Consider the following 25,727-nt stretch of genomic DNA (forward strand, 5'->3'; position numbering starts at 1 on the left):
GCTCTCTGGCACCACGCAAATCTCCAACATGGCAGGATTTTTTTTTTTTTAAACAAAACGATCAAAGTGTACAAGCTTAGAAGAAATAGAAAGAGAAAGCCAGCAAGAGCAAGATCACAGTCTTTTGTAGTGCAACTAAGCCAGGAGGATTTCATTACTTTGTCTTATGCTCTTTGTTAGAAGCAAGTCTCTAGCCCTCACCCCCTCTCAAAGGGAGGGGTACGAACACCAGGAAGTAGGAACCCTTGGGGACCATCTTTGACAGCTATCTGTTATCATCTCACCTTCAAACCACCTCTGACTATTCAACTGCTACAAACTTTTATGAAAATAATTAGGAAATTAGTGGTTAATTTACTTTCCAGTTTCAACTGGTCTCAACCCCTTAGAATTTTGAAAGCACTAATATCTAGATTCACAGTTTTTAATGTGTCATAAAATTGCATGCTTTTTTTCCCAACAATATTATATGTTGTCACGTGTCTCTATATCTCTGGGAAAGTTTAGTACAAATGGTGGATTAAATAAATACTAGTTGAAAGAGCAAATATGATTTCTCACTGATAAACAATCTGGGTGATGGAATTCTAACACACTTCCATGAAAGATATTCATATCTCCGGAAAGAAAAAAAATATCTATTTTTTTCTATAAAAACGATACCTTTACATATTAATACAAAAACAAACTGGCCTATATTCCCTGTCTTTGCAGCATAATATGTTTTCTATAAAAACAAAATTATGTGACTTCAGCTATAAGATACTGTATTATAATTGTTTACAAGAACAAAGGAGCAAAGAAGACAAACTTCTTTTAAAGATTTTAGAATTACTTTGTGATAATAAAAATTTAGGCCTTTTTACCATTTTTCCTTCCCTCCAGTGGATGTATTTACGGAAAAGAAAGTTTAAATCAATCACTTAAACAGCACAGATCAGGTATGATATATGTCACCTATAAGGATTATATCTTTCAAATGCTACAAATGATTAATATAAATTACTACAGAGATCTTCCCTCTAAAACATTAACATCCCATAAACATAGCTTTAAATAAGCCTATAAACTCAAAAAAATTAGTCTTAAATTAAGGCTAAAATATTTTTAGTCTAAAGAGCCTAATGACCTACTTTTCTTCTAATAACTAGATCTGGCAAGTAACACAAAAAATAGATGGATTGCTTCGTATGAATCTAGACTGGACCATGTAATTGGAATTTGATTAGAGAGGTAAAATCAATAAAATCTCTTGAGCTGTATGTTTGGACATATTACACTTTCAAAACTGTACCCTATCCCTTTCTGACCACATTTATATTGGGAATAAATAATCCACTTTAAATTCCTCTTATGTCACTAAAAATTGGAATAGTGCTGTTAAAATCTTAATTAATTCAGATGAATTCATGTAATTCCAAGGATGCTAGATAATTATTATAATCTAGAAACATTTAGCAATAAAAGAAATGCTGATTAAAAGGAGCAAAGTAAAAGCATTAATATTATTTGTAACTTTTCTCAAAACCAATGAAAGCAACTACAGGAAGATAAATAAATAAATAAAGGGTGAGGGCTCCACTCTCAATGGGACACAAAATATCCCTCAAGCTGATATATTTCTCCTCAACTCTCAAGTAGAATTCAAATTTCATTGAAGTTATTATCAAGAAACAATAAAGCTCTTAAAACAAAAGAAAGGTGAATATTATTGTGTCCTTGGAATGGGAAAGATTTCTCAAACCTAACACAAAAGCATGAACAATACACTAACTCTAAAGAAAAATTTGGTAAATGAACAACTTTAAAATCAAATAGTTCTTTCCATCAAACTGAGACTTCCACTTCTGTTTAGAACAGAAAGTCACAAGAGAAAATTGTCACTACCCAAACAAGAACAAGCTGAGAAGCCACAAACTCATATCTCAAACCCACTGGAGAGCTGAGAAGGCAAAGAAACATGAATTTACTAAACTCACTTAAATTTACTAAAGAGGGAGGACAGGAAAACTATGAGAGAAAGTCTCTGAGGACCCCCACTGCATACCAGGGAGAGGATACATGTGGCTGGAGGAGGGGCAGGAGAGCTGAGGGGCACCACCCAGGGCACAGACACATCACATTTGTGCAAGATTCAGAATAGAGTTCTAGGATGAGGAGAATCCTCAGGCCCTCTAATCCCTAACTTTGCAAAGAGGCCCTCATCTGGCCTTCATAGCAGCTGAAGCCAATGGAGAAAAATCCAGAAAACCCATTTAGCTACAAATGCGATTCCCAACACTAGCACTCTGACGAAAGGGGCAAGTTCATGACTGAGCAGAAATTTTATTTACTTCAGTCTCTACTGCTCTCTAATGTACAATGTATGGTATAGAATAAAACATTATGATTCTTTCAATAGGCTTATTAGCAGTCTGGCCCATCACCAAAAAGAATCAGTCAACATACATTTGGGTCAATAGAAATTATTCAAGGTGAAATATAAGGAGCAAAAACGAATAAGCAAAAAAGAATAAAATACTCTTTGGAACAGTATCAAATCAACTACCATAAGTATAATTGAAGTCAAAAAGAGAAGAGATTAAAAATAAGGCAAAAAAATTTGAAAAACACACAAATTATAAATCAACTATACTTCAATAAAAACATAAAATAAAAAAATAAAGTTGCTATGAACATTAGTGGACAAAAAATAGAATCACTTTGCTGTACACTTGAAAGCAATACAACATTGTAAATCAACTGTACTTCAATAAAAAAATTAAATTAAATAAAGCTGCTATGCACATTACTGGACAAAAAAAATTTGAAAAACAATGGCCAAGAGTTTTCCAAAGTTGATGAAATCAACAAACCACATATCAAAATTTAATAAAACATTAGGCAGAATAAATAAATCACACCTAGGCCCATCATAGTCAAACTGCAGAAATCCAAAGATAAAGATCAAATTTTAAAATCAATCAGAGAACAAAAGATAGGTTTTTTATATATATATATATATATATATATATTTTTTTTTTTTTTTGCGGTACACAGGCCTCTCACTGTTGTGGCCTCTCCCGTTGCGGAGCACAGGCTCTGGACACAAAGGCTCAGCGGCTATGGCTCACGGGCCTAGATGCTCCACGCATGTGGGATCCTCCCGGACTGGGGCACGAACCCGTGTCCCCTGTATCGGCAGGCGGACTCTCAACCACTGCGCCACCAGGGAAGCCTGACAAAAGGTAGGTTATATTTTTATATATCATGACAAAGGTATAAAAATGATAGCTGAAGTCTCAACAGAAACAATGAAGGCCAGAAAAAATGGCACAGTTTCTTTACAGTACTAAAAGAAAAAAACAGTTGTTAGCCTAGAGCCTATAACTAGTAAAAATGTCCTCTTCAAACAGAGGAAAAGAAAAACGTGTTCAGATTAATCATATTAAAGAATGATTGCTGTTGTTTAAATAATTACAAAAGTTTGTATTGATGTTTATGCAGGAGTTACTCTGTAATTGCTGTATCTAGAAAATCTTTTCACTGATTTATATTCCTCAATTCTGCAGGATTTTCTAGTGAACAGGTAAGACTGTAGAGAATGAATACGTTTTCTCAAATGTCCGAAAAATGTTGCACTGAAGAAAAATAAGGTATCGTGTAAAATGAGAGCATTAGACTGACTCAAGTTTTCTTTGACTTTACAATAACTGTACTAACATTGTTTATTTTGAATGTACTGTTTAAATCCAGAAATATGTAACCCCACAAGGTTTAGAAATATTAACTATCCCTGAAAGAGAGTTCAAACAATCCCAAACCATTGAAACTTATTACTAAAATGAATGGAGCTGATTCCAGTTTGTGAGGGGCCTACCCTATGACTAGGAGTGCTCTAAACCAAATCCTGTGTAGAATACAATCTTAACTAAAGTGCAAGCAATAGAAAATGTGCAAATTTGACTGTTTAACCACAGAAATTTTTTAGAAATTAGGTGAGCAATTTCTTTTTTTCTGGAAAGAGGACTTTATCACTAACTGTGATAGTGATTGATTATCATTAATCTGCTGGGGCTACTGTAACAAAATAATACAGACTGGATGCTTTAAACAATAGAAATTTATTTTCTCACAGTTCTGGAGCCTAGAAGTCCAAGTTCAAGGTGTTGAAGGTCTGGATTCTTTTGAGGCCACTTTTCCTGGCTTGTCAGTGACCCTCACATGGTTTGTCTGTGTACTTACACCCCTGGCATCAGTGTGTTCAAATTTCCTCTTCTTCTAAGAACATCAGTCATATAGGATCAGGGCCCACTCTAACAATCTAATTTTAACTTAATCATCACTTTGAAGGCCCCATCTCCAAATAATCACATTCTGAGTTACGAGGGTTTAGGACCTCAACATATGAATTTGGGGGAAAACACAATTCAGCTCATAATACTGACATTGTTTAAGGTGTGTCACAAAATGAGAACTTAAAAAGCCAAGTAACTTTAATTCAGAATTGTTATTGTTTTTAAATTTTCTACAGACAACTTTTCCACATGTCCTATACCTAGGATGAACCAGTCATACTGTTCCACGGTGGCTAAGAACATACTTAATAATAAAATACTGAATACTTTCCTCCTAAAATCATGAACAAGGCAAGGATTTCAGTCATCACTATTTCTATTTCTATTCATTATTGTAATAGGGAACCTCACCCATGTGATAAGGCCAGAAAAAGAAATACAACACATAAAGATTGGAAAAAAACAAGTAAGCCTGTATTTATTTGCAGATAACATGATTGTGTACATAGAAAACCTAAGGATCCAACCAAAAAAAAAAAAATCCTGGAAATAATAAGTCAATCACTAAGGAAACAAACCTAATAAATAAAAATTAATTGTATTCTTATTGCACTAGCAATGTATATTGTACAATTTTTTTAATTTGCAATTGAACACAACTACTTAGGGATAAATATAATAAAAGATGTGCAAGATCTCATATCAAAATTGTAAGACATTTCTGAAATAAAGTAAATGAAATCTTTTTAAAAAAAGAGGAGAGTTTTGAGAGGATCAAGATGGTGGGGTAGAAGGATGTGCTCTCACTCCCTCTTGTGAGAACACCAGAATCACAACTAACTGCTGAACAATCATCAACAGGAAGACACTGGAACTCACCAAAAAAGATACCCCATATCCAAAGACAAAGGAGAAGCCACAATGAGACAGGAGGAGGGGCGCAATCACAATAAAATCAAATCCTACAACTGCTGGGTGGGTGACGCACATACTGGAAACAACTTATACCACAGAAGTCCATCCACTGGAGTGAAGGTTCTGAGCCCCACGTCAGGCTTCCCAACCTGGGGGTCCGGCAATAGGAGGAGGGATTCCTAGAGAATCAGACTCTGAAGGCTAGTGGGATTTGATTGCAGGACTTCAACAGGACTGGGGGAAACAGAGAGTCCACTCTTGGAGGGCACACACAAAGTTGTGTGCACATCGGGACGCAGGGGAAGGAGCAGTAACCACAGGGGAGACTGAACCAGACCTACCTGCTAGTGTCGGAGGGTCTCTTGCAGAGGTGGGGGGTGGCTGTGGCTCACCGTAGGGACAAGGACACTGGCAGCAGAAGCCTTGGGAAGTATTCCTTGGCATGAGCCCTCCCAGAATCAGCCATTAGCCCCACCAAAGAGCCCCGGTAGGCTCCAGTGTTGGGTCGCCTCAGGCCAAACAACCAACAGGGAGGGAACCCATCCTCACCCATCAGCAGACAAGTGGATTAAAGTTTTACTGAGCTCTGCCCACCAGAGCAACAGCCAGCTCTACCCACCACCAGTCCTTCCTATCAGGAAACTTGCACAAGCCTCTTAGATAGACTCATCCACCAGAGGGCAGACAGCAGAAGCAAGAAGACCTACAATCCTGCAGCCTGTGGATCAAAAACCACATTCAGAGAAAGACAGACAAGATGAAAAGGCAGAGGGCTATGTACCAGATGAAGGAAGAAGATAAAACCCCAGAAAAACAACTAAATGAAATGGAGATAGGCAACTTTCCAGAAAAAGAATCAGAATAATGATAGTGAAGATGATCCAGGACCTAGGAGAAAGAATGGAGGCAAAGATCGAGACGATGCAAGAAATATTTTAAAAAGACCTAGAAGAATTAAAGAACAAACAAACAGAGATGAACAATACAATAACTGAAATGAAAACTACACTAGAAGGAATCAATAGCAGAATAACTGAGGCAGAAGAACGGATAAGTGACCTGGAAGACAGAATGGTGGAATTCACTGCCGTGGAACAGATTAAAGAAAAAAGAACAAGAAGAAATGAAGACAGCCTAAGGAACCTCTGGGACAACATTAAACGCAACAACATTCGCATTATAGGGGTCCCAGAAGGAGAAGAGAGAAAGAAAGGACCTGAGAAAATATTTGAAGAGATAATAGTCGAAAACTTCCCTAACATGGGAAAGGAAATAGCCACCCAAGTTCAGGAAGCGCAGAGAGTCCCAGGTAGGATAAACCCAAGGAGAAACATGCTGAAACACATAGTAATCAAACTGACAAAAATTAAAGACAAAGGAAAATTATTGAAAGCAACAAGGGAAAAATGACAAATAACATACAAGGGAACTCCCATAAGGTTAACAGCTGATTTCTCAGCTGAAACTCAACAAGCAAGAAGGGAGTGGCATGACATATTTAAAGTGATGAAAAGGAAGAACCTACAACCAAGATTACTCTACCCAGCAAGGATCTCATTCAGATTTGATGGAGAAATCGAAAGCTTTACAGACAAGCAAAAGCTATGAGAATTCAGCACCACCAAACCAGCTGTAAAACAAATGCTAAAGGAACTTCTCTAAGTGGGAAACACAAGAGAACAAAAGGACCTACAAAGAGAAATGGTAATAGGAACATACATATCGATAAATCACCTTAAACATGAATGGATTAAACACTCCAACCAAAAGACACAGGCTTGCTGAACGGTTACAAAAACAAGACCCATATATATGCTGTCTACAAGAGACCCACTTCAGACCTAGGGACACAAACACACTGAAAGTGAGGGGATGGAAAAAGATATTCGATGCAAATGGAAATCAAAAGAAAGCTGGAGTAGCAATACTCACATCAAATAAAACAGACTTTAAAATAAAGGATGTCACAAGAGACAAGGAAGGACACTACATAATGATCAAGGGATCAATCCAAAAAGAAGATATAACAATTATAAATATATATGTGTCCAACATAGGAGCACCTCAGTACACAAGGCAACTGCTAACAGCTATAAAAGAGGAAATCGACAGTAATACAATAATAGTGGGGGACTATAACACCTCACTTACACCAATGGACAGATCATCCAGACAGAAAATTCATAAGGAAACACAAGCTTTAAATGACACAATAGACCAGATAGATTTGATTGATATTTATAGGACATTCTACCCAAAAACAGCATATTACACTTTCTTCTCAAGTGCGCACAGAACATTCTCCAGGACAGATCACATCTTTGGTCACAAATTAAGCCTCAGTAAATTTAAGAAAATTGGAATCATATCAAGCATCTTTTCCAACCACAACACTATGAGATTAGAAATCAATTACAAGGAAAAACTGTAAAAAACACAAACACAAGGAGGCTAAAAAATATGTTACTAAATAACCAAGGGATCACTGAAGAAATCAAAGAGGAAATCAAAAAATACCTAGAGACAAATGACAACAAAAACACGACAATCCAAAACATATGGGATGCAGCAAAAGCAGTTTTAAGAGGGAAGATTATAGCAATACAAGCCTACCTCAACAAACAAGAAAAATATCAAATAAACAATCTAACGTTACACCTAAAGGAACTAGAGAAAGAAGAACAAACAAAACCCAAAGTTAGTAGAAAGAAAGAAATCATCAAGATCAGAGCAGAAATAAATGAAGCAGAAACAAAGAAAACAATAGCAAAGATCAATAAAACTAAAAGCTGGTTCTTTGAGAAGATAAACAAAATTGATAAACCATTAGCCAGACTCATCAAGAAAAAGAGGAAGACTCAAATCAATAAAATTAGAAATGAAAAAGGAGAAGTAACAACTGACACTGTAGAAATACAAAGCATTCTAAGAGACTACTACAAGCAACTCTATGCCAATAAAATGGACAATCTGGAAGAAATGGACAAATTCTTAGAAAACTATAACCTTCCAAGACTGAACCAGGAAGAAATAGAAAATATGAATAGACCAATCACAAGTAATGAAATTGAAACTGTGATTAAAAATCTTCCAACAAACAAAAGTCCAGGACCAGATGACTTCACAGGTGAATTCTATCAAACATTTAGAGAAGAGCTAACACCCACCCTTCTCAAACTCTTCCAAAAAATTGCAGAGGAAGGAACACTCCCAAACTCATTCTATGAGGCCACCATCACCCTGATACCAAAACCAGACAGAGATACTACAAAAAAAAGAAAATTACAGACCAATATCACTGATGAACACAGATGTAAAAATCCTCAACAAAATATTAGCAAACAGAACCCAACAACACATTAACAGGATCATATACCATGATCAAGTGGGATTTATCTGAGGGATGCAAGGATTCTTCATTATATGCAAATCAATCAATGTGATACACCATATTAACAAATTGAAGGAGAAAAACCATATGATCATCTCAATAGATGCAGAAAAAGCTTTTGACAAAAGTCAACACCCATTTATGATAAAAACTCTCCACAAAGTGGGCATATAGGGAACCTACCTCAACATAATAAAGGCCATATACGACAAACCCACAGCCAACATCATTCTCAATGGTGAAAAACGGAAAGCATTTCCTCTAAGATCAGGAACAAGACAAGGATGTCCACTCTTGCTACTATTATTCAACATAGTTTTGGAAGTCCTAGCTATGGCAATCAGAGAAGAAAAAGAAATAAAAGGAATACAAATTGGAAAAGAAGTAAAACTGTCACTGTTTGCAGATGACATGATACTATACATAGAGAATCCTAAAGATGCCACCAGAAAACTACTAGAGCTCATCAATGTATTTGGTAAAGTTGCAGGATACAAAATTAATGCACAGAAATCTCTTGCATTCCTATACACTAATTATGAAAAATCTGAAAGAGAAATTAAGGAAACACTCCCATCTACCATTGCAACAAGAAGAATAAAATACCTAGGAATAAACCTACCCAGGGAGACAAAAGACCTGTATGCAGAAAACTGTAAGACACTGATGAAAGAAATGAAAGATGATACAAACAGATGGAGAGATATACCATGTTCTTAGATTGGAAGAATCAATATTATGAAAATGACTATACTACCCAAAGCAATCTACAGTTTCAGTGCAATCCCTATCAAATTATCAATAGCAGTTTTTACAGAATTAGAACAAAAAATCTTAAAATTTGTACAGAGACACAAAAGACCCCGAATAGCCAAAGCAGTATGAGGGAAAAACACGGAGCTGGAGGAATCAGACTCCCTGACTTGAGACTATACTACAAAGCTACAGTAATCAAGACAACATGGTACTGGCACAAAAACAGACATATAGATCAATGGAACAGGATAGAAAGCCCAGAGATAAACCCACACACCTATGGTCAATTAATCTATGACAAAGGAGGCAAGGATATACAATGGAGAAAAGACAGTCTCTTCAATAAGTGGCGCTGGGAAAACTGGACAGCTACAGTTTACATTTACAGTTTCATTACAGAATGAAATTAGAACACTCCCTAACACTATACACAAAAATAAACTCAGAATGGATTAGAGACCTAAATGTAAGACTGAACACTATAAAACAGAGGAAAACATAGGAAGAACACTCTTTGCCATAAATCACAGCAAGATCTTTTTTGATCTACCTCCTGGAGTAATGGAAATAAAAACAAGAATAAACAAATGGGACCTAATGAAACTTAAAAGCTTTTGCAAGGCAAAGAAAACTACAAAGAAGACAAAAAAACAACCCTCAGAATGGGAGAAACTATTTGCAAATGAATCAACGGACAAACGATTAATCTCCAAAATATATAAACAGCTCATGCAGCTCAATGTTAAAAAAACAAAGAACCCAGTCCAAAAATGGGCATAAGACCTAAATAGACATTTCTCCAAAGTAGACATACAGATGACCAAGAAGCACGTGAAAAGCTGCTCAACATCACTAATTATTAGAGAAATGCAAATCAAAAGTACAATGAGGTATCACCTCACACCAGTTAGAATGGGCATCATCAGAAAATCTACAAACAACAAATGCTGGAGAGGGTGTGGAGAAAAGGGAATCCTCTTGCACTGTTGGTGGGAATGTAAATTGATACAGCCTCTATGGAGAACAGTATGGAGGGTTCTTAAAAAACTAAAAATAGAGCTACCATATGACCCAGCAATCCACTACTGGGCATATACCCAGAGAAAACCATAATTCAAAAAGACACATGCACGCCAATATTCATTGCAGCACTATTTACAATAGCCAGGACATGGAAGCAATCTAAATGCCCATCGACAGACGAATGGATAAAGAAGATGTGGTACATATACACAGTGGAACATTTCTCAGCCATAAAAGGGAATGAAATTGGGTCATTTGTTGAGACGTGGATGGATCTAGAGACTGTCATACTGAGTGAAGTAAGTCAGAAAGAGAAAAACAAATATCGTATATTAATGCATATATGTAGAACCTAGAAAAATGGTACAGATGAGCCGGTTTGCAGTGCAGAAGTTGAGACACAGATGTAAAGAACAAACGTTGGACACTAAGGGGGGAAAGTGGTGGGGGTGTGTGTGATGAATTGGGGGATTGGGATTGACAAATATACAGTAATATGTATAAAATGGATGACTAATAAGAACCTGCTGTATAAAAAATAAAACAAAATAAAATTTAAAAAAAAGGAAATAACATGGACATAGATTAAAAGAGTCAATAAAACTAAAATATAAATCTTCTCCAAATTTGGGATTTAATTTTATCCCAATAAAACCTGAACAAGCTTTTTTGCAGAAATTAATAAGCTGATTCTAAAAGGTACATGGAAATCAAAGGATCTAGTTATAGACAAAACAATCTTGAAATATAACAAAGTGGGAAGGCATTTTATCTGATTTAAAGACTTCCTATGATGCTACAATAATCAAGACAGTGTCATTGATAAAAGACTAAATAGATCAATGGAATAGAATAGCAAATAGTATTACGAGTATACAAGTAAATAATTTTGACAAATAAACCAAAGTAAACGGGAAAAGGAGTCTTCTCAATAAATGGTACCAGAACAACTGGATATCTATAAGTAGGTAAATGAACCTCAACATCTACCATGGACAAAAATTTGTGATCAGTCATAGACCAAAACATAAAAGCTAAAACTATACAACATAGAAAGAAGAGAAAATCTTTATAAACTTGAAGTAGCAATATTTCCTTAGGGAAGACCCAAAAGCACTATCACTAAGAGGAAAAAGAGCTAACCTTTAGAACGTTATGAATATTAAAGCCATAAAATACAAAAACACCATTAAGAAAATTAACAGAAAAGCCATGAACTGGGAGCAGTAAAAAGACAACCTAAGTTTTTAAAGTGGTGAAAGACTCAACAGCTGCCTCAGAAAAGAAGATATAACAATGGCCAGTACACTCTGAAAAAAAAAGTGGTTAATATTATCAGCCATCAGAAACATACAAATTAAAACCACAGTGAGATACCACACACACACAACGTACAACACACACACACACACACACACACACACACACACACACACATAGACTAGAATGACTAATATTAGTTTTAAAAGAACTCTTAAAAATGTTGATAAAACTCTCATCCATTGCCAGAGGGTATCTCAGGAATTTTATTAAATCAATATAATTATTAATGTAATTAATATAATATATTAATTATTAATATATTAATATATAGGCTATAAGGAAAATCGATTTTACTGTCTTGATAGATGCTAAGAAAAAAAAGCACTTCACAAAATGCAGAACCCACTTTTAGTAACTCTCAGTAAACTAGGAAATGAAGGGAATTTCCTCAACCTGAAAACAGTCATCCTACATCCCACCAATAACATCAATAAAATCTATTGATAACATCAACCTTTAAAGGATAAAACCAGGATCCTTCATCCGTAAGACTGCAAACAAGGCAAGTTCTTGCCACTTTAATTCAACACCTTACTGGAGGTTCAAGGCACTGGAATAAGGTTGGAAAAGGAGCGATAAGTTAGGGAATGGAAAGGAAGAGATAAAACTCTATTATTTGTAAATGACATGATCACTTATACAGAAATCTTAAAGAATCTACTAAAAAAGGAGATATAACCAATAATTAGATTTAACAAGGTTGTAAGAACTAAAAAATTTTGAAAACTTTTGCAAAAGTAGAACAAGTATTTCAAGGTCTATAATAAAGCTACAATAATTAATATATTGTTGTATTGGCTAGGGATCAATAAAATACAACACAGGGGTCAGCTAACCATGGCCCATGGGCAGAATCTGGCCTCCTGCCTTTTTTGTACATGAAGTTTTATTGGAATACAGCAATGCCCATTTATTTGCATGTTATCTATGGCTGCTTTCATGCTACAGCAGCAGAGTTTAGTAGCTGTAACAGAGAGTGAATGGCCTGAAAAGTCTAAAATTTTTACTCTTCCGTTTATAAAATCAGTTTGCCAATACCTACGATATAGTGTTCATAAACATTCACGTATATAGTCAATTGATTTTTGACAACGATGCCAAGGAAATTCAATGGGGAAGTAATAATATTTAAACAACTAGTCCTAGAAATTTTTGATAATTAGATGGAGAAAAATCTTTATACTTACTTCATCATATTATAAAAATTGATTTGAAATTGATCATTAATCTAAATGAAAAAGCTAAAGCTATAAAATTCTAGGAGAAAGCAGGAGACAACTTTCATGATTCAGGGTTATTTCTTCTCATAAAGGACACAGAAAGTACAAACCATGAAATAAATAATTGCTAAATTGGGCTTGGTCAAAATAAGAGACTCTTGTTCTTCAAAATATACTCATAAGAAAATAAAAAGGTAAGCCACAGACTGGGAAAAAACGTTTGAAAGATACATATCTGATAAAGGGTTCATATCAAGAGAATGTAAGTAAATCTTACTACTCAATATTAGGAAGAAAAACAACTTAATTTTTTAAAAGATAGAAATATTTAAAGGCTTTTCACCAAAAAAGATAATTAAATGTCAAACACATGAAAAGATGTTCAACATCATTAGTTGTTAGGGACATTCAAAGTAAAACCACAGTGAGAATCCACGACATGACCACTAATTCAGAGAATGTCCGAAATTAAAAAGACTCACTCACCTCACACCATTCAGAATAGCCATCAACAAAAAGTCTACAAACAATAAATGGAGAGGGTGTGGAGAAAAGGAAACCCTTCTACACTATTGGTGGGAAAGTAAATTGGTACAGCCACTATGGAGAACAGTATGGAGGTTCCTTAAAAAACTAAAAATAGAACTACCATATGATCCAGCCATCCCACTCCTGGGCATATATCTGGAGAAAACCATAATTCAAAAAGATACATGCACCCCAATGTTCACAGCAGCACTATTTACAATAGCCAAGACATGCAAGCAACCTAAATGTCCACTGACAGATGAATGGATAAAGAAGATGTGGTACATATATACAATGGAATATTACTCAGCCATAAAAAAGCATCAAATAATGCCATTTGCAGCAACATGGATGGACCTGGAGATTACCATACTAAGTGAAGTAACACAGAGAAAGACAAATACCATATGATATCACTTATATGTGGAATAAAAAAAATGATACAAATGAACTTATTTACAAATCAGAAACAGACTCACAGACTTCGAAAACAAACTTATGGTTACCAAAGGCAAAATGTGGTGGGGAGGGATAAATTAGAAGTCTGGGATTAACATATACACACATTATATATAAAATAGATAATCAACAAGGACCTACAGCGCAGGGAACTCTACTCAGTGTTCTGTAATAACCTATATGAGAAAAGAATCTGAAAAAGAGTGGATATATGTATAACTGAATCACTTTAATGTACACCTGAAACTAATATAACATTGTAAATCAACTATACTCCAATATAAAATAAAAATTAAATTAAAAAAAAGAAAGAGCAATGAACACAGGAAGGTGACATAATATGCACCCCAGTGTGGATCAAGAACTTTTACTTATTTTGTATGTCTTGGGCAGAATACATTAAAATACAATTTTAATGAGAAAAAATAAAAAGACGCACTACACTAAGTGTTGACAACAATGTGGGACTCTCACACGTTGCTACTGGGAGACAACACGACAGTTACTTTGGAAAACAGTTTAGAAGTTTCTAATAATGCTGAATGTTTCTTTACCATATGACCCAGTAATCCTATTCCTACGAATTTCCTCAAGATCAATGAAAATGTGCTGCCACGAAGTCTTCTATGTGAATGTTCATAGAAGCCTTACCCGTCAGTAACACCCTAATTGTGCATCAACAGGTAACTAGATAAAAACAGTGTCCCAGTCGTACCTTGGGATACTGGTCAGCAATGAAAATAAACCAACTACTAACACATGTGACAACAAAGATGTATCTCGAAAACATTATGCTAAGTGGAAGAAACCAGACACAAAAGAGTACATATTGCACGATTCCATTTATGTCGAACTTTAGAAAAGATGAATCAAATACACACCAGAGAAAGTACATCAGTGGTTGCCTGGCTTTGGGATTTGGGGCGATGGAAGAAAGATTGCCTGGGTTGGGATACAAGAGAAAATTTTCTGCTGTGTATATGTGCTGTATTTTGATTACAGTAGTGGGCTATACAGATGTAGGTAATTTTGTAAAAACACGTCAATACACATAAAAAACAACCTTATGGTTACCAAAGGGAGAAGGCAGAGGGATAAATTAGGATTTGGGATTAACACATACACACTATTATATATAAAACAGATACCCAACAATGACCTACTGTACAGTACAGGGAACTCTACTCAATATCATGTAATAACCTATAATGAAAAAGAATGAATATATATGTATACGTATAACTGAATCACTTTGCTGTACACCTGAAACTAATACAACATTGTAAATCAGCTATACTTAAGTAAAAAAAAAAAAAAAGCAAAGCTACAATTAAATTTAGGATTTATGACACTAAAAAAAAAAAACCCAAGTCAAAATGTACACTCAAAATAGGTGTATTTTCTTGTCTGTAACTATATTTCCATAGAGTTGATTTAAAAAAACACATGAAAAGCAATGAAATGATCTCTTTTGATAAAAACCAGTCATACTTTTGTTTCATTTTTCTTGCTGAAAACAGGGGGCCATTAGCCTTAGCTAGCTAGAGGGGAACTCTAGTATATTTTTGGTTTATTTTAGAAGACTTGAAATATTACTACTGTGAAATTGTTAGCTCTCTTTAATTGAGAGTGTACTCATTGTCAGGCACTTTCCATGTTCTCTTCTGGAGGAAAAGTATCCAGGAAAACTGAGCTTCCAAAGAACCTATTTTACTAGCCAATGGGGACCCTGACGTTAACTGCCAGAGAGAGGATTTGCTCATTGATCCCAGGTCGGCCTCACTCTCAGTTGTATTCTTTATACCATATTGCCTTGGTGGTGCCAACACACGCCATGAGCCAGCACAACAACAATCAAAACTCTCTGTGAATTTTCAGTCTTTATTACAGTGAAACAAACTTTTCAGTTTGTTTCTTTAGAGATCACACAACTCGTCAATAATTTTTAGTTTCCTATTCCCCAACAAGTTTCTGATTTGACCTGATTATAATCATTGTTCCACATCTATAAAGGTAAGAGATACATCTAAGGTGTGATCTAAGCAGGCTCCCAATTTTGAGGCTTAATGATTTAAAGAACTGTTACCATCAACCTATTGGGACTAATTCAGAGAATGGTTTAACACAGGTGAGCTTACCTGTCCCCTGCACAACGGAACCATCTATCGATATGTTGATGACCCTCCCCCCATCACTTTAAACATAATGAGAAATCATTTTTAGCCAACCTCACTCTGAAGCTTGGCATGGATTTTAAAATCACTGCTAATTATTTTAGACAAAAATAGAGGGGAAATGATTGCCATTGATTCAAGCAGTTAACTGAGTGTTAAGGGATGTCATTTTGCATAATTCAATTATAGTTTGTTGACATTAGAAAATAATTGAACATTTGTAGTCAGCTTTTAAGGGTCAGTTCTGTTAGCATAGTACCCTGGGTACAATCTGGCTTTTTTTCTCAGCACAGTGCAAATTCTAAAGAGTCAAAGTGTGCACTATTCATTTCCAATTAGTCCTTAATTGGACAGTTCTCTTAAGGTGCTTGTTTTCCTCCCTTTTTCATTTTTTCGCCTATACTAACATAAGTCACTTTCTTGGCCTTGAGTATTCTCATCTGTCACATGCCTCTGCACTTACGTCAATTTGTATTTTAATTAGAATTTGAGAGTTTCTTCTTTTGGCCTACACGTATAGGAAGATTCGACAAAAAGACAATGAAGAATACTTTATATGAGAGTGAAGTGAAGTTACCAGAAATTATGCCACAACAAAGCAGAACCTGCTGGTAATTCTGCACGATGCCACTGTAAACAAGACCGAGGGCTGTGCACACCTAAGGCTGCTACTAAACCCCTATCCCAGCGGAAGTATTAAATTATGACAGATATCTGGGACACAGAACTGGGAGATACATCTGAGTCCTTCTGGCTCTCGTTCTTTTGAGCAGCTGTGTCTAAGTTTCAAATGACTGACCACAAGGAAGAAAGAACAGGTGGTATATCTCAATAATTACTGAATTCTGTGTGTATCACATTTCTACTAAAATCCAGACAGTGTTTTAAGCGCTGGTGACACTATAAATAAAGTAGGAGAAGTTCTTGCTCTTAGGAACTTAGATCCTAGTGGGGAAGTCAGTAATAAACAGATATATAAACAAATACGTATCAATTAGGATCAGTGCTGTGCAGAAAAGCACAACATGGAAAATGCAAGGGAGGGTCGCTATTGTATATGGGATGGCTGGGGGAGGCGTTCTGAGGAGCTGACGTCTGAAAAAGGTGAAGAGGTGAGTGATGTGCACGTGTGCGTGAGGAATATTCCAGGCAGGAGGAAGGAGCATGCAAACACCTGCCGGAAGGAAGCGTTCAATAAGTTTGAGAAATACCGGGGGTGGGGGGGCGGGGGCTGACGTGGCCAGAGCCCAGCACAGGGAGGTGGAGGCTGCTGACACTGGACCCAAGACCAGGGGTCAGATCACATCTACCTCAAAAGACATGGGAAGAACTTTGGGTTTCATCCTAAGTCGGATGGGAAATCACTGATGATGTAAACAGAATTATAGGCAAAGTATAACAAAGTGAAAATTAAATCTTTACTCACTTGCTCTTAAAGACCACCGTGTCTGAAGGAAACAAATTTATAGGCCTAAACTCACGGCACTTACACATTTGTTCTAAAGCTTGGTGGATGCTGTCCTTTGCACCTCAAGTACATATCGGGCTAGATTCATGCTATGCCTTGTCGCATTCAATTTTAATTAAGTGGGCGTATCTGTCCCCCTGCTAGATTATGAGCTACCTGAGCATAAAACCTTTACAGAATGTCTTCCAGAACTCACTGTAGGGCCTGTATGTATTTTAAAAATTGACAAGATGCTAGTAAACTCTGTCTGTTAACAAGATGGTTGGTATTTCCTCAGTCAGGAGAGTAATATAGACATCTCTCCTTCCATACTCACCATAGAAGGTTGTACAGTAGAATTAATCTGGCCTTTTGCATGTTCTGCACTAAAATTGAGCCCGACACTTCAACACAAAAGGCAGACTTCACAGGCCCATGGATGTTATCTATTCCTGATTTTGCTAATTCGAAAAGAAATGAGAGTCTTAAAAATTCCTAGGAGACTGTGTTTTCTATAACAGGTTTGTCATTTACCAGTCAGTAAACTAGCTGATTTCAAAGACCCATTGTTAAAAGTGAAAGATGTTATTTACAGATATCAAATTACATGAATTGACCTTTTCTAAAATATTAAGAATGCTGTTCTCTTGCACTCAAATTTCTTAAATGTCAGAGGAAAGTAAATGCCAAATGTGAAAACTTAAAAATAGTATGAAAACATATGCTATTTATAATTCTTAAAAGACAAGTACTCTTTGTGTCAATTTGTTATGTAATTAAAATCTCAGGAAATCATGTGGCATAGCTTTAAACACAATCCTTCATGAAATTCACTTCTTTTATCTTCCAATAGGCATATATCACCATTACTTTATTTCATACTTATTTATTATATTCTCATTAAACCTAATGAAAAATACAAATTATCTATAGCCAATAATTTTAAGTGTTTTCAACGTATATATTTTACTGTGAAGAGGCAAAGGAGAACAAGCATCTTTTCTAAATAATACACAAGAATAATTTTTCTTACCATCTGACTGTAAGCATGTATTTTAAAAAGTGGACTCCCCTGTGTATCATTCAGTTAAGTAGCATATATTCAATTGTCTTTCCTTTGATTGTTTATCCCAAGAAGTCCTCCTAAGTCTTTTAAGTTATTAACTCAATCGCGCAACAAACTGGCTGACACTATATGCTGTGCCCTCTGCTGTACACTGAGGGAAAATAAATTTGAAGACGTAAGTGGACTCTTGTATCCCAACCTCCCAAATTACACAGATAACATGTCTGAAAGGCATACTGTTATTTTTCTCAGAAATGGTAATGCTCCAAAAATAATTTTCAATGCAGAATATTCCTCACTATAAATAACGTAGCATTTAAACACTGAATAACAGAAAATTTACAGGATTGATTTACATTTTTCTTCCTGGAATTGAGAACAATCTGACTTTTCTGGGACAAAAAATAACGTATTACAGAATTATCACTCTTTTGTTGAAATGAATATATCATTTTTCAAATGTCATGGTTCTTATGTTCTACTTAGAAATTTTTACTTGTTGCAAGTTCACTAAGAATGTCTCCTATGCTCTTTTCTAGAAATTTTATAATTTTAGTTGTTATACTTGGGACTTCGATCCATTTTGAGTTAATTTTTATGTATGAGGTCAAGTAAAGATAAGAGCTCATATTGTTGCATATAGATTTTCAATTGTTACAGTGCCTTTTGCGGGTGGGAAAAAAACTATCTTTTACTCACTGACTTGCCTGGACCTCTTCTAAAATACTAAGATAATTTTGCTGAAAAGCAACTGGCCAATTGGCCATATATGTACAGACTGATTCCATCGATCAATATGTCTGTACTTATAGAAAACTCATCCTGTCTTGATTAATATAGCTTTAAAAAAAAGTCTTGAAATCTGGTAGTTGAATCCTATAAGTTTTTCTTTTTCAAAATAATTTTGGTTATTCTGTGTCCTTTTTATTTCTGTATTATCTTTAAAAAAGCTTGTCAATTTCTACAAAAAAAGTTTGGCTGCGATTTTGATTTGGATTGCATTTAACTGTACATTAATTTGGGGATAATTGGCATTTCAGCACTATTGAGTTTCTCAATCTATTAGTGTGGTGTATATATATGTATCTACTTAGATAGATTCTTTATTGTATTTCAGCAATGATTGTAGTTGTCACTGTGTACACCTGACACATATTTTGTTAAATATACCCCTAGGAATTTCATATTTTAATACAATCATAAATGGCATTGTTGTCAATTAACGTTTAAAAGAAACTGAAAACTGAGAAAAAATGTGTTTCCTATTTACCCACATAGTTCCCATTCTGCGGAGCAACAGAAACACCAGACTCACTACCAGAACTTCTCTGTGGGTCCACAGAGACAACAAACTCACAGATGCAACAGGGTCCCGTAGAACTTTCCGAAGTTCGTCCCTCAGGTCCCGACTTTGGTGACTGCACACACCCGGCATCCTGAATTTCTGTGCAAGGTCCATCAGCTAGCCACCTGACCCTGTGTTTCGGGAAGACTGGTTAGCAACTCTTTATCTGATCTTCTCTTTTCCAGGTCTTCACTCCCCAGGTCCTTACTCCCGGAGTACCGCACTGTGGCTCTGCTTCCCTGACTTTGTCATTTCTATTCGCTATCCTTTCTGTAAGAGCCCTTATAAGTTTTTAAAGAGACCTCAACACCCTTCTAACCATGCGATCATAGTTAATATCACCAGTAATGGGACAGATGATGTCATACACACTTTGATAGGTGCGCTGAGGTGGATATGAGAGCATTTCTGATGTACTGCTACCAAAAATGTATAATCTGAATCTAATCCTGAGGAAACATTCGACAAGCCCAAACTGAGGGGCATTTTACAAATATCTAACCTCTGGTATTAAAAATATGCCAAGGTTATGAAAGATAAATATCTCAGGAAGTGTTCCAAAGTAAAGGAAAGTAGAGACATAGACATCTGAATGTAATGTGTGCTTGTGAATTAGACCTTGGGCAAGAAAAAAGTTTTCTTCTATAATAAAGGACAATGGTTAGACAACTGATACATTTTAACTACCTATAAGGTATTAGGATCAAAGTTAATTTCCTGATTTTGATAATTGTACTAGTATAAGAATGTCTGTTTTAGAAAATGTACACCGAAGTCTTTAGAGAAAAAAAAAGGACATCTTGTCTGCAACTTTCAAACATCTCAGGGGAAAAGAGTAATGTAAATGTGGTAAAATGCTAACATTTGGGGAATATGAGTAAAGAGCATTTGGGAATTTTTTGTACTAGTTTTACAACTTTGCTGTAAGTCTGAAACTTTTTCCAAAATTTTTTTTTAAAACCCCTGGACCAAGATTGCAGGTGAGCATATGTTTTTATCTTCTCCTCCTGAGTTACCATTAAAATATAGGGAATAAAGAAAGAAAGAAAGACAAAAAGGAAAAGAGAAGGAAGGGAGGGAGGAAAGATATAAATCCATAACAAGTAGATAACAAAGACATAACATAACACACATACATAACAATGTAATACACATACATAACAATGTAATATACACACATAACAACAGAACAAAGACACACCTTTGCTTAGGAAGTTATCTGAGGATCTCAAAGAAGTGAAGCAAGAAAGAGTGACTGGGAAGAGTGTGCTCAGCTCAGTCGCCAAGAATGTCCTGTCCAGCTTGGAATAGGGAGGATGGAGAGACGGAGAGGGAGGCCCTATGGGGCACAAAGAATACAAAATAACTCAGAGGCTGATGGAAATGGCCATCTGACAGAGGTCAAGAATTCCTTCCTTAAAATGTAAGTAAACTAAAAGCTCCATAAAAACAAAAAATGTGTACCAACCAAAATGATCCAAATTATTATATGAGAGAACTGGTCCAAATAAAGAGAGAAAGTCAATGGAATCTAAGCAGCAGAATGAATTAATTACTGCAGAATACAGATTAAAGCTGAAGAATAGTAGAATTATGGCCAAAAGATGTATCTTTCTTTATCCAAAGGTTTTGTATAAAACACATGATCCAACACTCCAGCAACACTAACAAGTAAACCAACATACAAGAAACACATACAACAAAGAGAAAGGCTTCAAATATAAAGGTTTCATTGGAGCTACTCATCCATCCATCTCTAAAAATAGTCTAAAGACACTGGAATATAAAATAGTAACAGAAGACGAAGACAAGATCAGAGAAGGTTACAATCGTGTGTTTAATTTTTTGGTAATATTTTCAATCTTTGGCTGTGTGGCAGGTACGTGGGGAGTCTTTTTCTGTTTTGCTCTTCTGACTTTTTAGTATGTCAAATATTCCATAATGTTATTTCCAAAGTAAAATTAGTCAACATATAAAAGTATACATTTGTGCGTCCATGTGGGTCTCCATTTTTCCAAGGAAGGCAAACACTATTGCCCAAAGAGGAAACAGTCTCCCTGGACTGAAAGGTACTTCACTCGTGAAGATTGTGTGTTGGAGAGACTTACTTTCTTGATAAAAACTCTGACAATAAGTAAGAACTTGATTTGCTGATTTATCAAGTTAAAGCAAGATCTGAATAAGACTAAATTTAACCATACCCTGCTCTATATTTCATGAAGCAGACTTTCATCATTTGCGATATCTTTCCAAGGACATTTGTGTCGAATTTTACTATGACAGCTATATCTTTGACATAACCTCTAACCTCCATTATTAACAAAATTTCTTGGCCTGAGAGCATTTTTTTAAGAAAATAATGTTAGTCAGTAGAATATGCACAGGTAACTTTTCACTGTAAAGTAGGAACGACATTCTGTATCCCTTTTCCCTTTACATTTTCTGTTCCCTAAAATGTCAGAAAAAGCCACAATATCTTTTTGGTGTTGATTATTTTCTATTATCTACCTCACTTTTGTGAGAGACTAAGAAAGCTTACAGAAACTAGAGCTTCTAACAATGGTACAAGCAGACATAATGCAGAATTTTATTTATGCTCCCAGCAAACTTCTGCTGTCATTTAGATTTAAACAGAGAACTGACAGGACAAATTTCACCACTGCCAAATCCTCGGACACTAAGTGAGGTTATAAGTCCCTAATGGGAATTTTAAGAGTAGAGTTGAGAACTCCTGTCACCTTACCATTCATGTGGAGCTGAGCACTTCTCTTTTTGTCACTGAACCTGTAAGAATTCCCTCTAAGACAAAGTAAAGGGAAAGGCTTAAAAGGTTCTGAAAGTTGTTGGAAAGAAAATGTAGCACATTTTCTGTTTGGTCAAATCAACAGAGACAGGAAAACTTCTCTCCAGCAAGTGTGGGTGACTTTTTCCTTTTTTAATATGAATCAACTTGTTAATTGAAGTTTAATTGAAATTAGGTTTATTACTACTGAGTAAAAAGCCTTGAATGCCTCAGAGCAAATGTATTTTGAAGAGGAACTTTTTTTCAATGTATTTCATTCAGTTTGCAGCAATGGAAGAAAAAGGTCATGTTTAAATTCCTGCATATGTAACTGTCAAGACATAATCAAGCATTCTTTCATTTGGCAGGAAAATAGCAGAGTATACCAATTCAGTGTGAGAGAACTTTCCTTAGACAAGTCTGTAAGTGTCTTAATTTGTTATGAACATAAATATAAATTTACTAGCATGAGAAAAGAAATTAAATACTAGAGGACAATTCAGTAAAAATAACAGAATTAAATAATATATCTGGATTTTTTCATTATCAAAAGTTTACATTAAAAGCCTTAAAAAAGTGTACATATACTCGGTTGACTAGAGAATAAGAATCTGAGCAGGAATTACTGGAAATTTTAATGTGGGGAGAAAAAGCTTAATGAATTCCATTCTTTTAAATCTTTTTGTATTTCTCTTCTTTCTCACATAAGTGTCCAGGTCAACTGCGGAATTTGTAGGGATAAAAAGGTCAATCATTTCATGCATGGACAAAAGGTCAGTTAACCTCCTCCTTTCCTTCCACCTGGTCACAAAAACTATCAGTATTTAAACACGTAATTTAAAAGTTTCCTTTCTTCTTTTTTCCCCCTTGTTTGGACTAAGTTTAAAGTGTTATCTTAAACTGAGCTCTACTTTGTATACTTAACTTTTGAATTTCACATCTAATTTTGGTTTATATAGGTTTAGTGTTCCTGCTGAGCTATGAATTTAACTAGTAAAAAGGAACTTAAATTTTCAAGTGGACAACATGACAGAAATCAGTAGTTGTTTAAAAGCTAGATGTGCAAACAGCCTAACCCTGTGTATCCTGGTTCGAGTCTGCTCAGCCGGCAAAAAGACCCTTCCCAGGACACGTAATTTTTATTAAAGGCTAATTCTGAAGAACTTTATTCTTACAAATTAGAAAAGATTTCCAGCTGAGAAATCTTTACCTTTAATTTTAAGTTTAAAGTAGGTGAAAATGTAAATAGTAAGTTTAAAAAAAACAAAATTATTTTAATTTTAAAATTTACATAATTCAAATACCTAGGAATAAACCTACTTAAGGAGGTAAAAGACCTGTACTTGGAAAACTATCAGACACGGATGAAAGAAATTGAAGAAGACACACATGGAAAGATAAACTGTGTTCTTGGATTAGAAGAATTAATATTGTTAAAATGACCATACTACCCAAGGCAATCTATAGATTCAGTGCAATCCCTATCAGAATACCAACAGCATTTTTTACAGAAGTAGAAAAAAATAATTTTAAAATTTACATGGAAACACAAAAGACCCTTAATAGCCAAAACAATCTTGAGAAAGAAGATCAAAGCTGGAGGAATCACACTCCCTGACTTCAGACTATACTACAAAGCTACAGTAATCAAAACAGTATGGTACTGGTATAAAAACAGACATACACTTCAATGGAACAGGATAAAAAGCCCAGAAATAAATCCATGTCAATTAATCTATGACAAAGAAGGCAAGAATATACAATGGAGAAAAGACAGTCTCTTCAATAAGTGGTGCTGGGAAAACTGGACAGCTACATGTAAAAGAATAAAATTAGAACATTTGCTGACACCATATACAGAAATAAAGTCAAAACGGATTAAAGACCTAAATGTAAGACCAGATACTACAAACCTCCTAGAGGAAAACTTAGGCAGAACACTCTGACATAAATCGCAGAAATATATATTTTTTGGATCCATCTCCTAAAGCAAAGGAAAAACAGCAAAAATAAACAAATGAGACATAATTAAACTTAAAAACTTTTGACAGCAAGGGAAACCATCAACAAAATGAAACTACAACCTACTGAATGGGAGAAAATATTTGCAAATGATATAACTGATAAGGGGTTAGTATCCAATGTATACTAACACCTCCTACAACTCAACATCAAAGAAACAAACAACTCAATTTTAAAAAGGGCAGAAGGGACTTCCCTGGTGGCACAGAGGTTAAGAATCCACCTGCCAATGCAGGGGACACAGGTTCAAGCCCTGGTCCGGGAAGATCCCACATGCTGCAGAACAACTAAGCCTGTGCACCACAACTACTGAGCCTGTGCTCTAGAGCCCGCAAGCCACAACTTTTGAGCCCGCTCGCCTAGAACCCATTCTGCACAACAAGAGAAGCCACCATAATGAGAAGCCCGTGCACCACAACGAAGAGTAGCTCCTGCTTGCTGCAACTAAAGAAAGCCCATGCACAGCAACAAAGACCCAACACAGCCAAAAATAAATAATAAATTAATTAATTTTAAAAATGGGCAGAAGAACTGAGTAGACATTTTTCCAAAGAGGAAATGCAGATGGTCAACAGGCACATGAAAAGATGTTCAACACTGCTAATGAATGGGGAAATGCAAATCAAAATCAAAATGGGATATCACCTCACACCTGTCAGAATGGCTATCATCAAAAAGACCACAACATCACTAATCATTAGAGAAATGCAAATCAAAACTACAATGAGATATCATCTCACGCCAGTCAGAATGGCCATCATCAAAAAATCTAGAAACAATAAATGCTGGAGAGGGTGTGGAGAAAAGGGAATCCTCTTGCACTGCTGGTGGGAATGTAAATTGGTACAGCCACTGTGGAGAACAGTATGGAGATTCCTTAAAAAACTACAAATAGAACTACCATATAACCCAGCAATCCCACCACTGGGCATATACCCTGAGAAAACCATAATTCAAAAAGAGTCATGTACCAAAATGTTCATTGCAGCTCTATTTACA

Source organism: Delphinus delphis, chromosome 6 (genome assembly GCF_949987515.2).
Source record: "Delphinus delphis chromosome 6, mDelDel1.2, whole genome shotgun sequence".
In the NCBI taxonomy this organism is placed as follows: domain Eukaryota; kingdom Metazoa; phylum Chordata; class Mammalia; order Artiodactyla; family Delphinidae; genus Delphinus; species Delphinus delphis.